A 25,079-nucleotide genomic window follows, 5' to 3' on the forward strand; every position below is an offset into this window, starting at 1 on the left:
TTAATAACGTATATCATTGGATGTCTTCTCCATGAGGTGTTTCTTGGTGTTCTTCTCTGGCCTGAACAGAATAATAAAGCATTTAGGAACAAATAATAGAAAGAACAACCCAAAGCTAGAGGTCATGATGGCAAAGATCTCCACAGCTACAGTCAACTTCCCTGGAGAGCTGACATAAGCTGGGATAAAGGTGATCCAGACTGCACAGAATATGAGCATGCTGAAGGTGATGAATTTGGCCTCATTGAAGTTATCAGGCAGCTTTCGAGCCAGAAAAGCCAGCACAAAGCACAAGAGAGACAGGAGTCCTATATAGCCCAACACAGCCCAGAAACCAATAGCTGAACCCACATCACACTCTAGAATGATTTTTTCCTTGTAGGTAGTGAGGTTTTTAATGGGGAAGGGAGGGGACAGGACCAACCACAGAGTGCATATCAAAGCCTGGACAAACGTGAAGGACACTACAGTCAATCTCTGCTGTGGAGGACCAAACCATTTCATGACATTACTGCCTGGAAGTGTAGCCCTGAAAGCCATCAACACCACTATTGTTTTCCCCAGAACACAAGAGATGCAGAGGACGAAGGTGATCCCAAACGCTGTGTGACGCAGCATACAGGACCATTCAGAGGGCCGGCCAATGAAAGTAAGAGAACACAGAAAACACAGAGTCAAGGAGAAGAGCAGCAGGAAGCTCAGCTCAGAGTTGTTGGCCCTGACAATTGCCGACGTTCGGTGGTGGTAGAAGACGGTTGACGTGGCGATGGCCAAACAAGCCCCGCCCACAGAGCATGCGGTCAGGATGATTCCGAGGACCTCGTGGAAGGACAGGAACTCCACAGGCTTAAGGATACAGAGGTCTCTCTCAGCGTTGGGCCAGTACTCTTCGGGACAGATCAGACAGTCTGAAGAATCTGAACAGGACAAAACAACAGACATCAAATGTTAATAATAATAGATTCAGGTTTTATTTATTTACAAATACATGTCCCACAATGCTGCACTTTTTCAGTTTACAATAAAGAATGTTGAATTAATGTGCAGCTTACATGAGATAATATGAACAGGAACATGATTTACAGACACTACCTTTGTAGTGCTGGTAATATGAATAAACCACTACTTTGTAAACCGTGATAGAAATTACTACACATTTTATGCCAACTATTCCTATAGTCCTACCTGTGTTATTACTGATCTCTCCCTCTGCACATTGGATACAGTCATAACAGCATACAGGCTTTCCTTTCTGTATAGCCTTACGAGTCCCTGGGGGACAGCTCTCACTGCACACTGACACAGGTACTTGTGTACTGTTCTTTACCCAGGTGATTTCCCTGTTGATGTCAAACCTCTGGTCAGGAGGCAGGGACGCATCATATCGCCCCACTGTCACAAACTCCATCTTCCCACTCTCCCTTGTCTGCCAGTTGACCAGCTCATAGTTGGCCACTGGGTCCCCGTTGGCATCGAAAGACACCTGGTACCCGTTACGAGAGAAGTTCACCCTCCTCAATCTCTCCAGGACCTGGGGTTTGGAAGGGCAAGGGAGAGAGAGAGACAGAGAGGATGTGAGAGAAGGAGAGAGGTGAGGAGAGATGGAGATAAGGGAAGAGAGAGATGAGTGAGAGGATGAGAGATGAGAGATAGATGGAGAGAGGGGAAGAGAGAGATGAGTGAGAGGATGAGAGATGGAGAGATAGATGGAGAGAGGGGAAGAGAGAGATGAGTGAGAGGATGAGAGATGGAGAGATAGATGGAGAGAGGGGAAGAGATAGATGAGTGAGAGGATGAGAGATGGAGAGATAGATGGAGAGAGGGGAAGAGAGAGATGAGTGAGAGGATGAGAGATGGAGAGATAGATGGAGAGAGGGGAATAGAAAGATGAGAGATGGAGAAAGGGGAAGAAATATGTAAAAAAAAGAAATGTAGAGAAGGGAAGAGAGATAGAGAGAGGGAGTTAGAGAAACAGAACATAAATTCAACTCAAATTTAACAGATGTGTTACTTCAGAAGAAGTTGTAAAGTATAATGAGAACTCCTAGGCCTTTATACATGTTGTCTATATAAACATATTTATCAGGAAATGATACTACGGACTGTCATTCACCTGTGTTGGCTTCACATTGAGGTTTTTGTCACAGTTCACAGTGGAGTTTTCTCTCTCTTCACAAACGATGCTGTGGATGGCGTGTGCTATGGCATAAACAGCTTTATACACCATGTTAGTGACACGCAGCTGGGATGTATCTGTGTAGGGGGCCTGTAGCTGCTGTATATCCTCACTGCCATCACACACCTTCTCTTCAACCCCAACACCTGTAGAGGTCCCGACAGACAGACAGACAGACAGACAGACAGACAGACAGACAGACAGACAGACAGACAGACAGACATGTAAATAGATAGATAGACTGATGGATGCATTGATGGATGGATAGATAGATAGATACATAGATACCTGTCTCCAGCCGACAGCCAAATGCTCCCTCCCAGAACTCAGTGAGCGTGGGAGAGTTGGACACCTTCTGTGGGGAGAGGTCCAGGAGGAAGTCCCTAAGACCGGGGATGACAGAGCGTTGGATGCCAAATCCAATGGCCCCGGCACACAGACCGAAACGCAGCATATCTGGGTCAGTGACCCAGGTCTCGCTCCCGATCCACTGGCGGGGTGGAGAGGGCAGGCGTTCCATCTCCATCAGCAGGATTCTCATGTCCCCAGAAGATACGAATGCAACCACCACCCGTGCTGTGGAGCTGGGGAACATGATTATATCATGTGCTTAATATGCTGGTCATGTTTGTCATTCATTGGAACGTCTCAGTCAAGTGAACATGAACATTTGTATTTTTTACATGCTTAAGTTTTTAACACTTTTGACATGCTTAAGATATGCAAATCATGTTGGTCTCACAGATCAGCTTTGGGAGAAGAGAGAAATTAAAAACAATAGTATTTTTTATAATTATGGTCTTGCATTTGTATGAATGAAAAGTTCACAAGTAATCATGGATCACCTGCGGATCACATCGGCCACCCGTTGCACTCTGCTGAGTGGGCTGGTACGGGAGAAGGCTTCAGAATACTCCACACAGATACCCTCCTCTTGTGCTGCCTGTAGGAAAGCCGCCATCCCGTTATTACCGTAGTCAGAGTCGGAACGGACCGCCCCAATCCAGGTCCAGCCGAAGTGCCTGATGAGGTGGGCCAGAGCGGCAGCCTGGAACTGATCACTGGGGATGGTTCTGAAGAAGGTTGGATACTGTTTCTTATCACTCAGACATGCACAGGTGGAAGAGTGGCTCACCTAGGAAAAAACAGACAATCGAAAACATGAGAAAGAACATCATGTTGACCAAACGAGTCTCAGTTATTGGCTACTTTCTGCTTTTTTTATTTTGCTATGTAGTTTGATGTTAGGGAGACATTAATAATAATAATCAATCTCATTGTTTTTCAGTAGGCCAGAATGAAAAAGGTACACAAAACTGTGACACAATTCCCTGGTCTCTCATAACAACCTAGCCTATGAAAGATAGTCCTCAGATCGTGACTCATAATCCTCGGTCTGTGTTCAAATGCCTAGAGAAGTTCTCCAGACTCATCGTCCTCAGTCTATGTTCAAATGCCTTTCTCCACATAATTTCACACAGAAATGTATATTCCTGAAAGAAAGTAGAATATACATTAGGAATACAGTAAATTAAAAGAAGCTGAATGATTTATTTTCACAGTAGCTTACCTGAGGAATGCCGAAAGGGCCTATGACGCGCAACATGCTGATGGTTGGTGTGGAGGCAGACTCGCCCACGATAGCTGTCACTGTAGCCGACCCCGAGCACTGTTCTCCGGTATCAAACATGGGGTCCAAGCCGTTAGCCAGCTGGAAGGCCACTTTCACGGCTATAGGGACCGAGGCACAGGAGTCGTGCACTTGATAACCAAGCATGATACCCGGTAGAAGGTAAGAACTGTTGTTAATCTCCTCAACTGCGAAGATCATGGCGCGCGAGAAGCGTAACTCACGGGAATCCATACTGTAAATAGAAGATGGGTCAGTGAGCACCTCCTGACAAATCATAAACTAGCCTATAGAATGTTTCCATGGCAAACAGCCTAATATCTAGTATTATTTGCCACACCGTCTATATGTCTACACTTTTGTTGTCTGTAATTGAGGACATTGTATTATAGCCTGCATTTGAAAATGCGATCCTTTGTAACAGGAGGCTTTACCTACTCTTTTAATCTGTCTTTAAAAACACAGTTAATCTGTCTTTAAAACACTGTTAACCTGTCTTGAAAACACTGTTTGTCTCTTTAAACACTGTTTGTCTGTCTTTAAACATACTGTTTGTCTCTTGAAAACAGTTTATCGTCTTTAAAAGCACTGTATCTCTGTCTTTAAACAAACTGTTTACCGGTCTTTAAACAAACTGTTTCTCTGTTTTTAAAACACAATTTATCTCTCTCCCCACACAGCCACAGTCCTGTCACCTGTTCCCTCTTGCGCTCACTGACCTCCCTGTGCACTGCAGGGGCTCAGGCAGGCTGGTGTAGCTGTGATCCACAGTGTGCATATAGTAATGAATGGAGAAAACACCCCCGATGACAAAGTCCCCGTCCTGGGAGAACGCCGGAGGACGAGGGGTGCCTTGGAGCCTGCATCTGATAGACTCCAGCCCAGAGGCTGAGACAGAGGCAGACGAGAGCAAGGCAAGCCCACCAGCCACCACAGCTAGATGTAGTAGAACCAGACTACCAGCCAGACATGGATCCAGAGCAGGAGACGGAGAGAGCCTCATTCCCCTGATGTGTAGAAGGTATGGAGTAATACAGCGCCACACAGACCCATACAGGTCAGGATACCTCTCTTCTCTGGGTTAAATACCCACCGTACCTCTGTGGGGATTCCTCTGGGGGCCACACTGTGGGTATGGCCATGCCAGGGAGGGAGGGGTTAGAAGCTGCTCTGCTCACTCAGGTCCTGCTTCTTTCAGATATAGAGACTGCATGCACCAGTGTAAGCCCTAAGTAGACTGTAATGGTTTATATAGACATAAACATACAGTAGACACACTATAACCATCTGGCTCTCTTATATTTCCCCTATTGTCTAGTTCTCTTGGCACGCTGGCTCTCTTATATTTCCTCTGCAGTCTAGTCCTCTAGGCACGCTGGCTCTACACAGTGTTTCCTCTACAGTCTAGTTTTCTTGGCTCGCTGGCTCTACACAGTATTTCCCCGACAGTCTAGTCCTCTTTGCACTTTGGCTCTCTTATATTTCCACTGCAGTCTAGTCTTCTGGTATGCTGGCTCTACACTGGAACCTAGAACTAAACCTGGAGATGAACCAGGCTCTGAGGGGAGGCCAGTCCTCTTCTGGCTGTGCCAGGTGGAGATTATAACAGTACAGGGCCAAGATGTTCAAACGTTAAGAGACAGCAGGTGTGGTAGAGTGAGAGAGTCAAAAACAGCAGGTCCGAGACAAGGGAGCACTTCCGGTGACCAGGTCAGGGTTCAGTTGAAACTGGATCAGCAGCACGACCAGGTAGATTGAGGACAGCAAGAAGTCATCAGGCCAGGTAGTCCTGAGGCATGGTCCCAGGCCTCAGGTCCGCCGAGAGAAGAGAAAGACAAAGAGAGAAAGACAGAGAATAGGAGGGAGCATACTTAAATTCACACAGGACACTGGATAAGACAGGATAAATACTCCAGACATAACAGTGAACCTAGCCCCCGGACACATAATCTATTGCAGCATAATTACTGCAGGCTGAGACAGGAGAGGTCGGGAGACACTGTGTCCCCATCCGACTATACCCCCTGACAGGGCCAATCAGGCAGATATAACACCACCCACTGTGCCAAAGCACAGCCCCCACACCACTAAATATCTTTAACCACCAGTTTGCTACCCTGAGACAAGACAGAGTATAGCCCACGAAGATCTCCTCCACGGCACAAACCCGAGGGGGCGCCAACCCGGACAGGAAGATCACGTCAGAGACTCAACACACTCAAGAGACGCACCCCTCCTAGGGACGGCATGGAAGAGCACAAGTAAGCCAGTGACTTAGCACCCGTAGTAGGGTTGGAGGCAGAGAATTCCTGTGTAGAGAGGGGAACCGGACAGGCAGAGACAGCAAGGGAGGTTCATCGCTCCAGTATCTTTCCGTTCACCTTCACACCACTGGGCCAGACTACACTCAATCATAGTCCCTACTGAAGAGATGAGTATTCAATAAAGCTTTAACTTCTTGGTGACTGGGGGGCAGTATTGAGTAGCTTGGATAAATAAGGTGCCCAGAGTAAACTGCCTGCTACTCAGGCCCAGTTGCTAATATATGCATATTATTAGTATATTTGGATAGAAAACACTCTGAAGTTTCTAAAACTGTTTGAATGATATCTGTGAGTATAACAGAACTCATTTGGCAGGCAGAAATTTGAGAAGAAATCCAACCAGGAAGTGGGAAATCTGAGGTTGGTTGTTTTTCAACTCATTCCCTATTGAATATACAGTGGGATATGGGTCATGTTGCACTTCCTAGGGCTTCCACTAGATGTCAACAGTCTTTAGAACCTAGTTTGATGCTTCTACTGTGAAGTCAGAGGTCTGGCAGAATGCTTTGAGCTCGTGACACGCTGTCATGTGAGATAGCTCGCGTTCCATTGCTTTTCTATAGACAAAGCAATTCTCCGGTTGGAACATTGTTGAAGTTTTATGTTAAAAACATCCTAAAGATTGATTCTATACTTAGTTTGACATGTTTCTACGGACTGTAACGGAACTTTTTGGACTTTTCGTCCGACCTTTCGGCTAGACTTGCATGCGCGTTTGGATTTGTTTACCTAACGATCTAACAAAGGAAGGCATTTGGACATAAATGATGAACCTTATCGAACAAATCAAACATCTATTGTGTAACTGGGATTCCTGGGAGTGCATTCTGATGAAGATCAAAGGTAAGTGAATATTTATAATGCTATTTCTGACTAATGTTGACTACACATCATGGCGGATTTTCTTTGGCTGTTTTGGTCTCTGATTATTGCATGGTCTGCTTTTTCCGTAGGTTTTTTTTAAATGTTTATTATGAGTATTTCTGTGAATTGATGTGGCTCTCTGCAAAATCAGTGCATGTTTTGGAACTACTGAACATAACAGGCCAATGTAAAATTAGATTTTTGGATATAAATATGCACTTTATAAACCGAAACATACATGTATTGTGTAACATGAAGTCCTATGAGCGTCATCTGATGAAGATCATCAAAGGTTAATGATTCATTTTATCTCTATTTGTGCTTTTTGTGACTCCTCTCTTTGGCTGGAAAAATGGCTGGGTTTTTCAGTGACTTGGTGGTGACCTAACATAATCGTTTGTGGTGCTTTCGCTGTAAAGTATTTTTGAAATCAGACACTGTGGGTGGATTAGCGAGAATTTTATCTTTAAAATGGTGTAAAATACTTGTATGCTTGAGGAATTTTAATTATGAGATTTATGTTGTTTTTAATTTGGTGCCCTGCACTTTCACTGGCTTGTTGGCTGGGTGGGACACTACTGTCCAACATATCCCAGAGAGGTTAAAGGTCGAGACCGAGTCTGCGTCTCTCAAAATGGATAGGCAGACCATTCCATAACATTTAAGCTCTATAGGAGAAAGCCCTGCCTCCAGCTGTTTGCTTAGAAATTCTAGGGACAATAAGGAGGCCTGCGTCTTGTGACCGTAGCGTATGTGTAGGTATGCACGGCAGGACCAAATCAGAAAGATAGATAGGAGCAAGTCCATGTAATGCTTTGTAGGTTAGCAGTAAAACCTTGAAATCAGCACTAGTCTTAACAGGAAGCCAGTGTAGAGAGGCTAGCACTGGAGTAATATGATCAAATTCTTTGGATCTAGTCAGGATTCTAGCAGCCGTATTTAGCACTAACTGAAGTTTATTTAGTGCTTTATCCGGGTAGCCGGAAAGTAGAGCATTGCAGTAGTCTAATCTAGAAGTGGCAAAAACATTTTTCTGCATCATTTTTGGATAGAAAGTTTCTGATTTTTGCAATGTTATGTTATGGAAAAAAGCTGTACTTGAAACAGTCTTGATATGTTCGTCAATAGAGAGATCAGGGTCCAGATTTACACCGAGGCGCTTCACAGTTTTATTTGAGACAACTGTACCACCATCAAGATTAATTGTCAGATCCAACAGAAGATCTCTTTGTTTCTTGAGACTTAGAACTAGCATTTCTGAGTTAAAAAGTAAAACCTGTGCCGCCATCCACTTCCTTATGTCTGAAACACAGGCTTCCAGGGAGGGCAAATTTGGAGCTTCACCATGTTTCATCGAAATGTATAGCTGTGTATCATCCGCATAGCAGTGAAAATTAACCAAGATGTAAAATAAATAGTGAAAACAATAGAGTTGATTTGTCAGAGGACAAACCATCCACAGAGAAAAACTGATATCTTTCTGACAGATAAGATCTAATCCAGGCCAGAACTTGTCCATGTAGACTAATTTGGGTTTCAAATCTCTACAAAAGAATGCTGTGATTGATGGTATCAAAAGCAGCACTAAGGTCTAGGAGCACGAGGACAGATGCAGAGCCTTGGTCTGACGCCATTAAAAGGTAATTGACCACCTTTACTAGTGCAGTCTCAGTGCTATGATGGGGTCTGGAAGCAGCTCTTTCAGTAGTTTAGTTGGAATTAGGTCCAGTATGCAGCTTGAAGGTTTAGAGGCCATTGCTATTTTCATCAATGTGTCAGGAGATTAAAAAACTTGAGTGTCTTCCTTGATCCTAGGTCAGTGTTGCGCAGACTCAGGACAACTGAGCTTTGGAGAAATACGCATATTTAAAGAAATGTCCGTAATTTGTTTTCAAATGAAGATGATCTTTTCATCAAAGAAGTTCATGAATTTATCCCTTCTGATGTAAAATCCATCCTCTCTTGGGGAATGCTGCTTTTTAGTTAGCTTTGCGACAGTATCAAAAATAAATTTAGGATTGTTCTTACTCTCCTCTATTAAATTGGAAAAATAGGATGATTTAGCAGCAGTGAGGGATCTTCGATACTGCACGGTACTGTCTTTCCATTCCAAGCTAATCAGAAGACTTCCAGTTTGGTGTAGTGCCACTTCCGTTCAAATTTTCTGGAAGCTTGCTTCAGGACTCGGTTATTTTCTGTATACCAGGGAGCTAGTTTATAATGACAAATATTTGTAGTTTTTAGGAGTGCGACTGAATCTAGTTATTATGTAAGGTTAAAATAAGTTCCTCAGTTACGTAAGTGGTTAACAGATTGTTGTACTCTGACGTCCTTGGGTAGGTGGAGGGAGTCTGGAAAGGCATCAAGGAATCTTTGGTTTGTTCAAGAATTTGTTGCACTACTTTTGATGATCCTTGATTGGGGTCTGAGCAAATTATTTGTTGCGATTGCAAACGTAATAAAATGGTCCAACAGGTCCCAGACGTGGTCAATGGGATTGAGATCTGGGCTAAACAGCGTTGAGATTGCCTGCAATAACAACAAGCTCAGTCCGATGATGCTGTGACACACCGCGCCAGACCATGACAGACCCTCCACCTCCTAATCGATCCCGCTCCAGAGTACAGGCCTCTGTGCAACACTCACTCCTTCGACAATAAACGCGGAACCAACCATCACCCATGGTGAGACAAAACCGTGACTCGTCAGTGAAGAGCACTTTTTGCCAGTCCTGTTTGGTCCAGCGACAGTGGGTTTGTGCCCATAGGCGACATTGTTGCCGGTGATGTCTAGTGAAGACCTGCCTTACAACAGGCCTACACGCCCTCAGTCCAGCCTCTCTCAGCCTAGTGCGTACAGTCTGAGAACAGATGGAGGGATTGTGCATTCCTGGTATAACTGGTGTAACTCGGGCAGTTGTTGTTGCCATCCTGTACCTGTCCCGCAGGTGTGACGTTCGGATGTACCGATCCTGTGCAGGTGTTGTTACATGTAGTCTGCAACTGTGAGGACAATCAGCTGTCCGTCATGTCTCACAGTACGGACATTGCAATTTATTGCCCTGGCCACATCTGCAGTCCTCATGCCTCCTTGCAGCATACCCAAGGCACGTTCACGCAGATGAGCAGAGACCCTGGGCATCTTTCTTTGGGTGTTTTTCAGAGTCAGTAGAAAGGCCTCTTTAGTGTCCTAAGTTTTCATAACTGTGACATTTATTGCCTACCATCTGCAAGCTGTTAGTGTCTTAACGACCGTTCCACAGGTGCATGTTCATTAACTATGTATGGTTCATTGAACAAGCATGGGAAACAATGTTTAAACACTTTACAATGAAGATCTGTGAAGTTATTTGGAATTTTACAAATTATCTTTGAAGTACAGGGTCCTGAAAAATTGACGTTTCTTTTTTGCTGAGCTTAGTAGGCTGCATAGATTTTATGACTATTTCATCTACAGTTTAGTCCTCTTGGCACGCTGGCTCTAAACAGTATTTCATCTACAGTCTAGTCCCCTTGGCACTCTGGCACTACACAGTATTTCCCCTACAAGGTGGGCTTTATTGGTGTCACACTTTTTCTCCATCCCTCCATCCCAAGACTTGAAAATGGCTATCTAACAATAATCAACAACCGACTTGAAGATTTTAAAAAATGTTTATAGGAAAATATTATACAATCCAGTTGTGCAAAGCTTTTAGAGACTTACCCAGAAAGACTCACAGCTGTAAAATCGCTTCCAAAGGTGATTCTTAATGTTTTTGTCACGACTCCAACCGAAGGTGGCTCCCCTTCCCGTTCGGGTGGCGCTCGGCGGACTTCGTCGCCTGCCTACTAGCTGCCACTGATTATTTTCTCCCCCTCCTTATGTGTTTATTGATTACACTTGTTTTGAGTTGGTTGTATTAGTGGGGCTTTATTAGTCAGCCGGCCCGCCCGTTTCTTTGTGCGGGATTGATCATTGTAACCCTGGTGTTTGCTACAGACTAACGTGTTTGTGTATTTAGTGCTGGACTGTTTTCGTTCCCTGTGTCTGGGACATTTTGTTTGAGCACCCAAAGTGGGGTGGCCGTGGTTCACCGTGTGTGCATTAAAGGAGCACTTTATTGAACTCCTGCGCCTGACTTCACCCTCACGATACCCAGTACCTTACAGTTTTGTATACACAGTGTATATTGTACATTATATGAGACGTACCATACGTTTTATGGAAGTGTATACAGTACCTTCAAAAAGTTTTCACTCAGGGGTGATTTCTGTATTTCAATTTCTATAAATTTGCTAAAATGTCTAAAAACATGTTTTTTTAAAACTTTTTCATTGTGGGGATTTGTGTGTAGATGGGTGAGAAAAAACATGTATTCATTCAGTTTGTAACAAAAAACTCAATGTGGAATAAGTCAAGTAGTATGAATAATTTCTGAAGGCACTGTATGCTTTTGTGTTACATAATATGTATAGTATATCCCATAAAATATACACTGAGTATAAAACACATTAAGAATACATATTTTCCCATGATAGTCTGACCAGGTGAATCAGGGTGAAAGATGTGATCTGTTATTGATGTCACTTGTTAAATCCATTTCAATCAGTATAGATGAAGGGGAATAGTTTTAAGCCTTGAGACAATTGGGACATGGATTGTGTATGTCAAATCAAATTAAATCAAATCAAATTGTATTGGTCACATACACATGGTTCGCAGATGTTAATGCAATTCTAGTGAAGTCCTTGTGCTTCTAATTCCGACTATGCAGTAAAATCTAGCAAGTAATCTAACAAATTCACAACATCTACCTTATTTACACAAATGTAAAGGGTGAATAAGAATATGTACCTATAAATATATGGATGAGCGATGGCCCTGCAGCATAGGCAAGATGCAGTAGATGGTATAGAATACAGTATATACAGTGGGGCAAAAAAGTATTTAGTCAGCCACCTATTGTGCAAGTTCTCCCACTTAAAAAGATGAGAGAGGCCTGTCATCATAGGTACACTTCAACTATGACAGACAAAATTAGATTTTTTTTTCTCCAGAAAATCACATTGTAGTATTTTTTTTAAATTAATTTGCAAATTATGGTGGAAAATACGTTTTTTAAAAAAGTTACAGATCCAGTTGCAGCGTGTTCAGACAAATCTTTTTGAATTGTGTTTCGGAGCTATGCGAGATTTCTGTGATTTTCTGTGATTTTCTGAAATAACACACACTCATTCAACAATCTGTAAATAAGTCAGTTCTTAACCTAAAGACTTAAAACTCAATATTCTATAAGTGCCTACCCCAAGGAGGATATGTGTTCACTTCCAGCGTCCTGAGTAAACCGGAAGTGCCTTAAAATGGTGTCATTTTAAAATGGTGCACTTAAAATGGTGCTGTTTCGAAGGGTTAAAAAGGTCTGATCTTAGGGCCTCCCGGGTGGCACAGTGGTTAAGGGCGCTGTACTGCAGCGCCAGCTGCGCCACCAGAGACTCTGGGTTCGCGCCCAGGCTCTGTCGTAACCGGCTGCGACCGGGAGGTCTGTGGGGCAACGCACAATTGGCCTAGCATCGTCCGGGTTAGGGAGGGTTTGGCCGGTAGGGAAATCCTTGTCTCATCGCGCACCAGCGACTCCTGTGGCGGGCCGGGCGCAGTGCACGCTAACCAAGGTTACCAGGTGCACGGTGTTTCCTCCGACACATTGGTGCGGTTGGCTTCCGGGTTGGATGGCGCTGTGTTAAGAAGCAGTGCGGCTTGGTTGGGTTTTCTGTATCGGAGGACACATGACTTTCAACCTTTGTCTCTCCCGAGCCCGTACGGGAGTTGTAGCGATGAGACAAGATAGTAGCTACTAAACAATTGGATACCATGAAAAAGGGGGAAAATTCACAAAAAAAAAAGGTCTGATCTTTTGTGTTATTGGCAACCCTCATCAGTAATTTCTGGCAACAGATGTCAAAGAAAAGCTCTCACAGCAAGGATAGAGTGACAAAGTGCAGTGCTTAAAGACACTCAGAGCCTGCAAGGGCATTACCATAATCTCTAGGCCATGTGGAGTTCAACAAGATGCCCCGCTAGACTGTAGCTTGCTCGGTCTGACCCTAAATTGCAGGTGCTTTTGGGTGACAGTGGGAGAACAGTTAGGGTGAGAAGCACAATGAGGAACATTCCTGAGGTCCTCCCGATCTGTGCAAACCATGTGGCATTAACCCGTAACAGTTAAAAGAAGGTGTTTACTTCAAACAGTTTTCAATGACTTCTCTCTCCATAGGAATACATTGCCTGCACCCCTAAATTCAACCTGAAGCCTAAGTGGGTTATGAATGTCTTATGAACTTGTGTTCGATGACAGTCCATCGGGCCACTCTGAGGTCTACCTGTGTTGATTTTAAGCTTCCTGGAGCAACCGGAAGTTGTTAAAATCACCTTAAAAGTGTTTTTCCAACCTGACGTTTGATAGAAATAGTGCATTCAACCCTGTGTAAATCAGTCAGTTCTTAACGTAAATACTTAAAACTCAGGATTCTGTAACAGCATACGCCAATCAGGATATGTGTTTACTTGTAGCTTCCTGTGCCAACCGGAAGTGCCATAACTGGTGTCACAGGGGCTGTTTCGAAGGGTTAAAAAAGTCAGATATTTCCAAAACTTCATATGTGTGATTAGGCAACCCTCATGAACTGTAAATCAGTCATGTCTCCCATAAAATTTCCAAGAAAAGTCACACACAGCTTGGACGGAGGGACACAGTATGGTGCGTAGAGACAGACAGAGCCTGCAATAGTTAACTTTGTTCGAACTATTAAAGAACCGTCAGACCTAGAGTTCTGAAACTTTTGAAACCTGTTCTAGAGCTCAGGTCGATAGTGCGTGGGGAGTTATGTGGCTCTAGAAGGTTCTCGGACCGAGAAACAGCCTCGTACATTTGCAATGACTTCAATTCGTTTTGACCATTACGAAACAGACAACATTTCGAAAAGTCCCAGAGTCGCAAGACTAGGTGCATTGAATCCGGCTCGGCCCATAGAGACGGACCCCAACGTTTCTGTCCGATTGCTCATTCAAGGTCCCCGTAGCAAGGCTTGGAAAAAAGTGGATTTTCAGCACCAATTAAAGTCTTGCTCGGGCATCGAGCCAAAACGTGGGATTCGGGGTCGCCTCAGCCAGGACTACAGATAATGTCAGAACTGGACCCGCAGCTAGAACGTAACTTCGTGTTTTATCTTTTTATTATGGTTTGAACAGAAGGAGCTGTGAATTTTGTTTAGTTGGCTACTAAAGTTGGAAAAAGTGGGTGTGGTGTCAGTTTGTATCAGTTTGGTTTCAAAATGATATCTAATTGACTGATGGACGGTGAGTTCCTGGCACACTTTTGTCCATTTGTAATATGTTTAAACAGTTAGGTACCATCCCCAAAATGACATTCTGAAATCAACACCAATGAGTGACGGAGAGGATCCAGAATCACTGCCCGGCCATCCCGAGTTCATCAGGCCAGTCAATTTGGTATTTTTGCAGGATTTTTGAGCATGACAAACTCGTGATGGTAAATGCACATTGATACATACTGCAAATGTACAGCCGTGCACCTGGTGATTGGAATGGGTTACCAGAGAGAAGTGGCTTCTTTACTGCCCTTCTTGACCCTTGGCCACCCTCCAAAAGTCCTCACCTCACTGTGCATGGAGATGCACTCACACCTGCTTGCTGCCATTCCTGAGCAAGCTCTGTACTGGTGGTGCCCCAATCCCGCAGCTGAATCCTGGCGCTTGCTGGACTGTCTTTGTCTACCTGAAGCCTTCTTCACAACAATTGAACTACTCTCATTGAAGTTCTTGATGATCCAACATTTTTTTTGATTTAGGTGCAATCATACTGGCAGCAATATCCTTGCCTGTGAAGCCCTTTTAGTTCAAAGCCATGATTACGGCAGGTAAACATGGTTGACAGAGGAAGAACAAAGATTCCAAGCACCACCCTCCTTTTGAAACTTCCAGTCTGTTATTCAAACTTAATCAGCATGACAGAGTGATCTCCAGCCTTGTCCTCGTCAACACGCACACGTGTGTTAACTAGAGAAACACTGACATGATGTCAGCTGGTCCTTTTGTGGCAGGGCTGAAATGCAGTGGAAATGTTTTTTGGAATTCAGTTCATTTGCATGGCAAGGAGGGATTCATCTGATCACTCTTCATAAGATTCTGGAGAATATTCAAATTGCTATCAAACAACCTGAGGCAGCAGACTTTGTGAAAATTTATATTTGTGTCATTCTCAAAACTTTTGGCCACGACTGTATAGTATGGGGACAGTTTAGTGCCAAATATAAGGATGAAACCGCCACATGTTAAAATAAAAAATTTATTAATACATTCTGATCTTTCTTATGTCTCGAACAAGCTTCCTTTAGAGCCAGCGTGCCAAGAGGACAAGACTGTGGAGGAAATATAAGAGAGCCAGATGGTTATAGTGTGTTTACTGTATGTTTACGTCTATCTAAACCATTACAGTCAACATAGGGCTGATGCTGCTGCATTTTCCCTCTATAGCTGAAAGAAGCAGGACCTGACTGGGTGAGCCTCTAACCCCTCCCTCCCTGGCATGGCTATACCCACATTGTGGCCCCTAGAGGAATCCCCACACAGGTTCGGTGGGTATTTAAATGAGATTAGAGAGGTAACCTGACCTATGTGGGTCTGTGTGGCGCTGTAGTACTCCGTACCTTCTACACATCAGGGGAATGAGGCTGTCTCCGGCTCCTGCTCTCGATCCAAGTCTCGCTGGTAGTCTAGTTCTATTCCATCTAGCTGTGGTGGCTGGTGGGCTCGCCTTGCTCTCGTCTGCCTCTGCCTCTGTCTCTGCCTCTGGGATGGAGTCTGTCAGATGCAGGCTCCAAGGCACCCCTCGTCCTCCGGTGTTCTCCCAGGACGGGGACTTTGTCATCGGGGGTGTTTTCTCCATGCACTACTACATGCACACTGTGGAACACAGCTACACCAGCCTGCCTGAGCCCCTGCAGTGCACAGGGAGGTCAGTGAGCGCAAGAGGGAACAGGGGACAGGACTGTGGCTGTGTGGGGAGACAGATAAATTGTGTTTTAAATACAGAGGAACAGTGTTTTGAAGACAGATAAACAGTGTGTTTAAAGACATGAAAAGCATTTAAAGACAAATAAACAGTGTTTTTAAGACAGATAAACAGTGTGTTTGTGTCTGAGAGAGTAGATAAAGCCTACTGTTACAAAGGGTCACATTTTCAAAATACAGGCAATACTACTATGTCCTCAATTACTGATAACAAAAGTGTAGGCCTATAGACAGTAAAATATGGCTAGATACTAAGATGTTTGCCCTTGTATAACCATATATTCTATAGGCTAGTTTACCATTTAGTCAAGTGGTGCTCACTTACCTCCCTTCTATTTACAGTTTGGATTCCCGTGAGTTGCGCTTCTCGCGCGCCATGGTCTTCGCAGTTGACGAGATAAACAACAGTTCAGACCTTCTACCAGGTGTCACACTCGGTTATCAAGTGCACGACTCCTGCTCCTCGGTCCCCATGGCTGTAAAAGTGGCCTTCCAACTGGCTAACGGCCTGGATCCCATGTTTGATACCGGAGAACAGTGCTCTGAATCGGCTACGGTGACAGCTATCGTGGGCGAGTCTGGCTCCACGCCAACCATCAGCATGTTGCGCATCATCGGCCCTTTTGGCATTCCTCAGGTAAACTACTGTGGAAAGAAATCTAATATTCTCCTCTCTTTCAGGAAATAAATCCTCTTTTAACTTCCTCTATTCCAACTGTATTCTCTCTTTCAGGAACATACATTTCTGTGTGAAATTATGTTGAGAAAGTTTGGAGAACTTCTATGGGCATTTTAACATGATCTGAGGAATATGAGTCTGGAAAATGTCTGGAGGCATTTAAACATGATCTGATATTTCATAGGCTAGGTTGTTATGGGAGACCAGGGATTAGTGTCACACCTTTTACTCATGTTTTTCACAGCACCAGTATGTCTTATAATACTATTTTCAACATGAATAGAATGACCAAGGTCTTGGGTCGAAACATGTACATCCTTTTCATTCTTGCAAAACGAAAACACAATAAATCGGCTTATTTTTATTATCTCCCTAACATCAAACTACATAGCTAAAGAAAAAAAATAGAAAGTAGCCAATAACTGAGACTCGTTTGGTCAACATGATGTTCTTTCTCATGTTTTCGATTGTCTGTTTTTAACTAGGTGAGTCACTTTTCCACCTGTGCGTGTCTGAGTGATAAGAAACAGTATCCAACCTTCTTCAGAACCATCCCCAGTGATCAGTTCCAGGCTGCCGCTCTGGCCCACCTCATCAGGCACTTCGGCTGGACCTGGATTGGGGCGGTCCGTTCCGACTCTGACTACGGTAATAATGGGATGGCTGCTTTCCTAAAGGCAGCACAAGAGGAGGGTATCTGTGTGGAGTATTCTGAAGCCTTCTACCGTACCAACCCACTCAGCAGAGTGCAACGGGTGGCTGACGTGATACGCAGGTGATCCATGATTACTTGTGAACTTTTCATTCACACAAATGCAAGACCATAATTCTAAAAGCTGCAATTATTAATTTCTCTCTTTTCCCAAAGCTGATCCGTGAGACCAACATGATTTGCATATCTTAAGCATGTGAAAAGTGTTATTTAATGCTAATGTTCATGTTCACTTCACTGAGACATGCCAATTAATGACAAACATAAGCATATTTTATGATATAATCATGTTCCCCAGCTCCACAGCCCGGGTGGTGGTTGCATTTGCAGCCACTGGGGACATGAGGATCCTGCTGAGAGAGTTGGACCGCCTGCCCTCTCCGCCCCGCCAGTGGATTGGAAGCGAGACCTGGGTCACTGACCCAGATATGCTGCGCTTTGCAATGTGTGCCGGGGCCATCGGATTTGGCATCCAACGCTCTGTCATCCCCGGTCTTAGGGACTTCCTCCTGGACCTCTCCCCACAGAAGGTGTCCAACTCTCCCCTGCTCACTGAGTTTTGGGAGGGAGCCTTTGGCTGTCAGCTGGGTATCTATCTATCTATCTATCTATCTATCTATCTATCTATCTATCTTCCTATCATTCTGTCTCTCTCTATCTGTAGAGACCTCTAAAGGTGTTGGGGTTGAAGAGAAGGTGTGTGATGGCAGTGAGGATATACAGCAGCTACAGACACCCTACACAGATACATCCCAGCTGCGTGTCACTAACATGGTGTATAAAGCTGTTTATGCCATAGCACACGCCATCCACAGCATCGTTTGTGAAGAGAGAGAAAACTCCACTGTTTACTGTGACAATCACCTCCATGTGAAGCCAACACAGGTGAATGACAAGACGATAGTATAATGTCCTGATATATATGTTTATATTGACTACAAGTATGAAGGCCTAGGAGTTCTCATTATACTTTACGGCTGGTTTTGAAGTAACACCTTTGAGAAATATACAAGGTAAATGAAAGTTCTGTTTCTCTCTCTCTTTCTCTCATCCCCTTACTCCATCTCTCTTCCCCTCTCTCCTTCCCTCTCGTCCCCTCTCTCTTCCTTGCCCTTTTAACCCCCAGGTCCTGGAGAGATTGAGGAGGGTGAACTTCTCTCGTAACGGGTACCAGGTGTCTTTCGATGCTAACGGGGACCCAGTGCCCACATATGAGCTGGTCAACTGGCAGATAGGAGAGAGTGGGAAGATGGAGTTTGTGACAGTGGGGCGCTATGATGCGTCCCTGCCTCCTGACCAGATGTTTGACATGGAGAAGGATATCACCTGGGTAAAGAACAGTACACAAGTACCTGTGTCAGTGTGCAGTGAGAGCTGTCCACCAGGCACTCGTAAGGCTGTACAGAAAGGAATGCCTGTATGCTGTTATGACTGTATCCAATGTGCAGAGGGAGAGATCAGTAATAACACAGGTAGGACTATAGGAACAGTTGGCAAAAATGTGTAGTAATTTCTATCACAGTTTACTAAGTAGTGGTTTATTCCTATTACCAGCACTACAAAGGTAGTGTCTGTAAATCATGTTCCTGTTCATATTATCTCATGTAAGCTGCACATTAATTCAACATTCTTTATTGTAAACTGAAAAAGTGCAGCATTGTGGGACATGTATTTGTAAATAAATAAAACCTGAATCTATTATTATTAACATTTGATGTCTGTTGTTTTGTCCTGGTCAGATTCTTCAGACTGTCTGATCTGTCCAGAAGAGTACTGGCCCAACGCTGAGAGAGACCTCTGTATCCTTAAGCCTGTGGAGTTCCTGTCCTTCCACGAGGTCCTCGGAATCATCCTGACCGCCTGCTCTGTGGGAGGGGCTTGTCTGGCCATCGCCACGGCAACCGTCTTCTACCGCCACCGAACTTCGGCCATCGTCAGGGCCAACAACTCTGAGCTGAGCTTTCTGCTGCTCTTCTCCTTGACTCTGTGTTTTCTGTGTTCTCTTACTTTCATTGGCCGGCCCTCTGAGTGGTCCTGTATGCTGCGTCACACAGCGTTTGGGATCACCTTCGTCCTCTGCATCTCTTGTGTTCTGGGGAAAACAATAGTGGTGTTGATGGCCTTCAGGGCTACACTTCCAGCCAGTAATGTCATGAAATGGTTTGGCCCTTCACAGCAGAGATTGACTGTAGTGTCCTTCACGTTTGTCCAGGCTTTGATATGCACTCTGTGGTTGGTCCTGTCCCCTCCCTTCCCCATTAAAAACCTCACTACCTACAAGGAAAAGGTCCTTCTCGAGTGTGACTTAGGCTCTGTAGGGGCATTCTGGGCTGTGTTGGGTTATATAGGTCTCCTGTCTCTCTTGTGCTTTGTGCTGGCTTTTCTGGCTCGGAAGCTGCCTGATAACTTCAATGAGGCCAAATTCATCACCTTCAGCATGCTCATATTCTGTGCAGTCTGGATCACCTTTATCCCAGCTTATGTCAGCACTCCTGGGAAGTTCACTGTAGCTGTGGAGATCTTTGCCATCATCACCTCTAGCTTTGGGTTGTTCTTTCTATTATTTGTTCCTAAATGCTTTATTATTCTGTTCAGGCCGGAGAAGAACACCAAGAAACACCTCATGGAGAAGACATCCAATGATAAACGTTATTAAGAAATGATTGAGGTTAAAAAACATTGTTCAGTTATATGGTTTATCATACAGTTAGGGAGGACAACTCTGACAGACATGAACAACAATTTAGCAGATAATCATTGGTAACCTTGTAACTATTAACGTGTAACAGGGTCACTTTAGATATTCCAATGTTATGTGAAATTGTTCAAATCTAGAGTGTTAAAATCTAATTAGACCTGCTACATGATGTGATTAGCAGTAGCCTACAGAGTGGAACAACTTCCATGTTGTTTGGAGAAAAGCTTTATTCCTATATGAATTGATATAACATTGAAGTGCATGTGTTCAATTGATATTGTAGTTCATCATAGTGTATATTATAATAGTTAGTTAATATAATATTATAATAGTATAATATAATAAACATTTTCAGATATATTGGTGTCTTGTCAATGATTGCTTGGCCTGTCAATCCACAATTGTTAGATACCTTGTTTTTTATAGTCATTGCATTTTATTAATTACATATCACAAATATGCCAACCTTATTCACATTATTTCAAACACTTCAACCCACTTCAACCCAGTGTCCAGTGTTGGGCAGTCTTCTCATGCTTACATCACCTACCAGAGCAGTTAATTAAGACACACACTGTTCAAGAAGCCAAATAGTTTCTAGTGCAATGTAGAGTGCAATACAATGTAGAGTACTTCATTGCATTTAATACCAATTCTTATTTACAATTACAGACCGAGCCAGACCCTAACACGGACGACCCTGGGCCAATTGTGCATCGCACTACGGGTCTCCCAATCACGGCCGGTTGTGCTGCAGCCCGTAATCAAACCAGGGTCTGTTGTGACGCCTCTAGCACTGATATGCATTTCCTTTGACCGCTGCACCACTCTGGATCACAAGTACTGCAGTGGGCAGCAACCATTATGAGTTGTGGTTATGAGAAACACTTAACACTAAGTTGTTCTTTACTTGCAGTACCAGTCAAAAGTTTGGACACGCCTACTCATTCAAGGGTTTTCTTCATTTCTATTATTTTCTACACTAGAATAATAGTGAAGACAAAACTATTTAAAAACACATTTGGATTCATTTAGTAACCAAAAAAGCGTTAAACAAATCTAATTATATTTTAGATTTTAGATTATTCTGCAATGATGACAGCTTTACACACTCTTGGCATTCTTTCAACCAGCTTCATGAGGTAATCACCTGGAACGCTGTCACGATCGTAAGAATGATTGGACCAAAGCGCAGCACATGTTTTAATCAAAGAAAATCAACAAAACAAATACAGAAAACAAATGAATCCTGAAGTAATTGCAGTGTTAACAGGCACTACACAAAAACAATATCCCACAAACAACAGGTGCCCTGTGTCTGCATCTGGGTCTTATCCTGAGCCGTGACACACGTGACACATTAGATTCAATTCTCTCTGTGTCAGTCAGATCTTTTGAACCAGTACGTACATATGTCAGCTGAGGATGAAGAATTAAACAGTTGGTATTGTATGTTGCTTATCCACGTTCTCAGAGAGTTTCTACATCGTTTTATTTAGCACAATAAAACTAGAAGAAAGGAAGATAAATTAATCCAAATGAAGTAAATACCTGACAGAATATTTTAAAGAGGAGAACTCACCTCAGAGAGAAACTCCAGCAGCTGGCCTTCTGTAGCGAAGGCTACCACCACGCGAGCCCTGGAGCTCTGCAGGGTGTCGGCCATGGCACGTAGCCCAGCTGGGAAGGGTGAATTGGGGATGGTAAGGTGGAACGCCAGGCAGCCTCCCTGGTCCTTCAGCTGCTGGGTAAAGGCCTGGATGCCATAGCGACTGTAGTCATCGGAGGTTCCCAGGATTCCAACCCAGCGCCAGCCGAAGTGGCTCACCAACTGGACTAAAACCCGAACCTAGGATGAGATAAATAAGTGAAGGATTAGACTGAGAGCATGGCATAAGATAAATTATGGGACATATTTTCATAGCAGCAAAAGCAATGTGTTCAGAGAAACATTTACTATAAACCTCATTGTAATCTGGCACCGTGATTAAATTTAAATTATTTTTTTCAACAATTTGCATTGTATGGAGGTGATTATTTAACTAGAGTTTATTCAACTGAGCAATACATGAATACTTAAAAGTGTACTTACCACATTGATTTTGCACTACTTATATCTAACACTTTCTCATCTTCCTTCACACCTGGAACAGGTCACTGGGCACAGTCCGCAGGAACGAGGGGTAGGAGAGTTTATCTGTCAGACAGGTACAGGTCGCAAAGTAGCTCACCTGTGGGGAGAACAATACATTATACATCTTAAACTATCTATCTCTGTCTCTGTCTCTCTCAATTCAAGAGGCTTATTAACATGAGAAACATACAGTTGAAGTCGGAAGTTTACAAACATCTGAGCTAAATACATTTAAACTCAGTTTTTCACCATTTCTGACATGTAATCCTACTGCAAATTCCCTGTCTTAGGTCAGTTAGGATCACCACTTTACTTTAAAAATGTGAAATATCAGAATAATAGTAGAGAGAAAATTGTATTTCACATTTGATTTCTTTCATCACATTCCCAGTGGGTCAGAAGTTTACATACACTCAATTAATATTTGTTAGCATTGCCTTTAAATTGTTTAAATTTGGTCAAACGTTTTGGGTAGCCTTCCACAAGCTTCCCACAATAAGTTGGGTGAATTTTGGCCCATTCCTCCTGACAGAGCTGGTGTAACTGAGTAAGGATTGTAGTCCTCCTTGCTCGCGCACACATTTTCAGTTTTGCCCACAAGTTTTCTATAGGATTGAGGTCAGGGCTTTGTGATGGCCACTCCAATACCTTGACTTTGTTGTCCTTAAGCCATTTTGCCACAACTTTGGAAGTATGCTTGGGGTCATTGTCCATTTGGAAGAACCATTTGCGACCAAGCTTTAACTTATGACTGATGTCTTGAGATGTTGCTTCAATATATCCACATATTTTTATAATTTATAGCCATCTATTTTGTGAAGTGCACAAATCCCTCCTGCAGCAAAGCACCTCCACAGCATGCTGCTGTCACCCCAGTGCTTCACGGTTGGGATAGTGTTCTTCAGCTTGCAAGCCTCCCCCCTTTTCCTCCAAACATAACGATGATCATTATGGCCAAACAGTTCTATTTTTGTTTCATCAGACCAGAGTACATTTCTCCAAAAAGTACGATCTTTGTCCCCATGGGCAGTTGTAAACCGTAGTCTGGCTTATTTATGGCGGTTTTGGAACAGTGGCTTCATCCTTTCTGAGCGACCTTTCAGGTTATGTCGGTATAGATACTTTTGTACCTGTTTCCTCCAGCATCTTCACAAGGTTTTTTGCTGTTGTTCTGGGATTCATTTGCACTTCTCGCACCAAAGTATGTTCATCTCTAGGAGACAAAACGCATCTCCTTCCTGAGCAGTATGACGGCTGCGTGGTCCCATGGTGTTTATACTTGCGTTCTATTGCTTGTACAGATGAACGTGGTACCTTCAGGCATTTGGAAATTGCTCCCAAGGATGAACCAGACTTGTGGGAGTCTACACATTTTTTTCTGGGGTCCTGGCTGATTTCTTTTGATTTTCCATGATGTCATGCAAAGAGGCACTGAGTTTGAAGGTAGGCCTTGAAATATATCCACAGGCGCACCTCCAATTGACTCAGAAGCTTTTAAAGCCATGACATAATTTTCTGGAATTTTCCAAACTGTTTAAAGGCACAGTGAACTTAGTGTATGTACACTTCTGACCCACTGGAATTGTGATACAGTGAATTATGGGTGAAATAATCTGTCTGTAAACAATTGTTGGAAAAATACTTGTCTCATGCACAAAGTAGACGTCCTAACCGACTTGCCTAAACTAGAGTCTGTTAACAAGAAATTTGTGGTGTGCTTGAAAAATGAGTTTTAATGATTCCAACCTAAGTGTATGTAAACTTCAGACTTCAACTGTATGTTTACATTGACAAAGTGAAAGGGATGAACAAAAGTAAAATAAACAACTATGTTTTACACTCACAGGTTCAAAATAGTAGCAACATTTCAAATGTCAAATTATGTCTTAACATAAATATGGGTTGTAATTTACAATGGTATTTGTTCTTCACTTGTTGGCCATTTCAACAGGTCACATATTGCTGCTATGGATGCACACTGTAGTATATAAACATTGGACTTGTTTTTTGTATTGTTTGTGGGTCTGTGGAATCTGAGGGAAATATGTGTCTCTAATATGGTCATACATTTGGCAGGAGGTTAGGAAGTGCAGCTCAGTTTCCACCTCATTTAGTGGGCAGTGTGCACATAGCCTGTCTTCTCTTGAGAGCCATGTTTGCCTACGGCGGCCTTTCTCAATAGCAAGACTATGCTCACTGAGTCTGTACATAGTCAAAGCTTTCCTTAATTTTGGGTCAGTCACGGTGATCAGGCATTCTGCCATTGTGTACTCTCTGTTTAGGGCCAAATAGCATTCTAGTTTGCTTAGTTTTTTTGTTCATTCTTTCCAATGTGTCAAGGAATATATTTCTTTATCATGATTTGGTTGGGTCTAATTGTTTTGTTATACGGGGGCTCTCTGGGGTCGGTTTGTGTTTGTGAACAAAGCCCCAGGACCAGATTGCTTAGGGGACTCTTCTCCAGGTTCATCTCCCTGTAGGTGATGGCTTTGTTGTGGAAGGTTTGGGAATCGCTTCCTTTTAGGTGGTTGTAGAATTTAACGGCTCTTCTCTGGATGTTGATAATTAGCGGGTATCAGCCTAATTCTGCTCTGCATGCATTATTTGGTGTTTTATGTTGTACACTGAAGATTTTTTTGCAGAATTCTGCATGCAGAGTCTCAACTTGGTCTTGTCCTATTTTGTGAATTCTTGATTGGTGAGCGGACCCCAGACCTCACAACCAGAAGGAGAATGGGTTCTATAACTGATATATTTTTAGAAAGATCCTAATTGGTATGTCAAATTTTATGTT

The 25,079-nt window shown here is 43.4% G+C and overlaps 2 pseudogenes; one reads left to right on the top strand and one right to left on the bottom strand.

Moving 5' to 3' along the window:
- Nucleotides 1-20,109, top strand: part of LOC139382530 (extracellular calcium-sensing receptor-like) — a 45,965-nt pseudogene extending 25,856 nt beyond the window's left edge.
- LOC139382529 (extracellular calcium-sensing receptor-like) lies at nt 1-23,431 on the bottom strand (annotated as a pseudogene).
- Nucleotides 23,432-25,079: the final 1,648 nt, after the last annotated feature.

This window comes from Oncorhynchus clarkii, chromosome 24 (genome assembly GCF_045791955.1).
Source record: "Oncorhynchus clarkii lewisi isolate Uvic-CL-2024 chromosome 24, UVic_Ocla_1.0, whole genome shotgun sequence".
NCBI classification, from domain to species: domain Eukaryota; kingdom Metazoa; phylum Chordata; class Actinopteri; order Salmoniformes; family Salmonidae; genus Oncorhynchus; species Oncorhynchus clarkii.